Raw genomic sequence first — 2,592 nt, forward strand, 5'->3', positions numbered from 1 at the left:
CCGAGGGAATTGGCCCTTAGGCGATTCATATTCAACAGGATCGGGAAATGGGTTCTTGTTCCATGTCCTGGATCCCAGGAAGCCCTTGCCCTGGACCCTGTAATTCCCAGGGTCTTCCTGAGAAACACTGGTGCCACTGGAACACAGCCCGACCCCCTCCAGTTTCTCCGCTTTGTAACTGCACTTGTGTTTAGCAGGTCTTCCAGGACTTAGACGCTGCTTGGTGTGAGCCAGGTTTTGTGTGGAAAGAGGACAGATCCGAGCAGGCAACCAACCAGCCCAGAACCATCTTTTACGCTTCCAGATTCTGTGTCCAAAAACTCACCCGTGGACATTGAGGGTGATGCATTTCTGCCCCAAGACATCTGTGGACTCAGCTGGAGGGATCGAAAGGATGTGGAGCCTCTTCACTCTGGCCTGGGCTTGGACCTGCTGTGCAGCCTCTCAGTGGCACCAGGGCCCCCTTGTGTCACAGTGGCCTTGGGTTGGTGGCACTGCCCCAGGATGTCCCAGGCTTCATGATAGTAGGGCCTGCTTGTGCCATGGCAGCCTCGGGATGGTGGCACTGCCCCAGGGTGTCCCAGGTTCCAAGGCTAGTGTTCCGTCCAGCGAAGGGAAGTTGTACTGTAAGGTCTAGTCTCGGAAGGTGCCTGGGGTCCTATCCTTCAGAGCGGTCCTGCACTCACCACAAATCAAGCCAGGGGAGGCCCTGCCAGAATTTGCAGCTGTGTTTCAGGTTGTTCCACAAGGCCTCTTTTATTTTGGGCTAGTCAGGTATATAATTCTTATTCTCTGGTTTTTTTAAGACAGGCAAAAAAAAAAACAAACAAAAAAAAAAACAAACCTTTTTGTTGCCCAGGCAGTGGTGTGAGCAAATCTTACTACAGCCTCAACCTCCCAGGCTCAAGCGATCCACCTGCCTCAGTCTCCTGAGTAGCCAGGACCCACAGGCACATGTTCCACGAGTCCTCATGCCTGACTTATTTTTGTATTTTTTGTAGAGATGGAGTTTTACAATGTTGCCCAGGCTGGACTCAAACTCCTGGACTTAAGCAGTCCAGCTGCCTCAGCCTCCCAAAGTACTGAGATCACAGGCATGAGCCACCGTGCCTGGCCAAGTGTGTTTCTAATTTCAAAATTAAGAGGACCCAGAGTCAGTTAATTACGTCTCTACTGGAATATGCTGCTTATAGTACATTAGGAAAAATCATCCAGAACTTGGAAAAGGGGCTGGTCAGACACAGCCTTTCGAGGTTGTCTGATGAACCCCTGGGGTCTTTAACCATCTGGAGGGATGTACCAAGTCAGACTCACTATTGTCGACCAACTGAAGCCCAGGTTTCATGAGGTTATGTGTTAACTTGTAGTACTTTGTCTGGCAGAGATGCGAGTGACTTCTGCTCAGTGAGAGGCTCATCTCAGGGACTTCATGGCCTGAGGGACGGCAGCCTGTTTGAGCTGATCGAGCTATCTCGCGCTACCCTTATTTTCTGAAACGCCTATGAGTTTCACACTTTAAAGACGAGTTCTCACACGGTCTTTGAAGCGGCTTCATGCCCGCGCTCCTTGGTAATGATTGAATGCTTTTTTTGACCCCTTGTCCCCTTTCTTTCGGGTGTTCCAGTCTCAGTTCTCATGATGTGTTCTGCTTCTGCAGGAATTTCTGAAGCTGCTGAGTGTAGAAAGCACTGAGGAGGCTGTGCTCCCACCCCTGTGAGTCTTCCAGGCATGATCCTCTCCCCTTGGCGAGGCAGTGTCCATGACACACCGAGGAGGCTGTGCTCCTGTCCCCCAGTGAGCTTTCCAGGTGTCCTCGTCTCCCCTCCAGGGGGACAGGAGGAACCTTTCAAACCCTTCTTAAACTTGTTTTCATGTCTTTGTTTTAACAGATTTCTTTGCATCTTCTCCCTTATCCAGAAGTGAGGGTGAACGCTGAGTTATTCACGGGAGTCAAGAAACCACACGCAGCCCAAAGTGACGTTTGTTTCCCTGAAATGATTTGTGTGTGTTCACCTTAAAATGCAATTCAGTAAAACAGGTGTGTTTTGAGGAATGACTTTAAATTACTCAGGTAAAAATGTGACAGTTAAATTTCATCATCTGTGCGGGTGTCCACAACCCCCTTCTGTGATTGCTTGTGAGTTTGTGACTTGTGGTTATATTTGAAGAAATAAAATCTGTTGCTGAGGACTTTAGAGGGTGTGCTGGGATTGTGTAGGGTGGACATCGGGGGCTTCAGTGTGTGGCTTCCTTGAAGAGGTTCAAATTAAGGCTGAGAGTCCCTACTCCAAAATGCTCCGAAACCTGAAACATTCCGAGCTTCCTCATGACACTCGAAGGAAATGCTCTTCGGAGCACTTTGGATTTCAGGCTGGGGATGGTCAACTGGAAAGTGAAATATTGCAAGACCCTTCTGGCCCCAGGAGCTTGGATAAGGTCATGGAGGGGGCCTGTGCCAGGTGTCCCTGGAGTGTTAGGCAGCCTGGGCTCGCTGAACTGGTTTTTGTAGGAGCCACAGAAGGGAGAGAGGGTCAAAGTGGCCACGCCTGGCTCCTCAGAAGGCTGGACCAGAAGGAGATGGGCGCAGAGGGC

General features: G+C 50.3%; 1 long non-coding RNA gene across 1 annotated transcript; it reads left to right on the forward strand.

The window, feature by feature from the left end:
- Positions 1-839: 839 nt before the first annotated feature.
- Positions 840-2,191, forward strand: LOC140711159 (uncharacterized). The gene is made up of 3 exons (XR_012092301.1): positions 840-1,569; positions 1,658-1,713; positions 1,890-2,191. It is a non-coding gene; the product is annotated as an uncharacterized lncRNA (long non-coding RNA).
- Positions 2,192-2,592: the final 401 nt, after the last annotated feature.

This window comes from Chlorocebus sabaeus, unplaced genomic scaffold (genome assembly GCF_047675955.1).
Source record: "Chlorocebus sabaeus isolate Y175 unplaced genomic scaffold, mChlSab1.0.hap1 unalloc_scaffold_236, whole genome shotgun sequence".
NCBI lineage: Eukaryota > Metazoa > Chordata > Mammalia > Primates > Cercopithecidae > Chlorocebus > Chlorocebus sabaeus.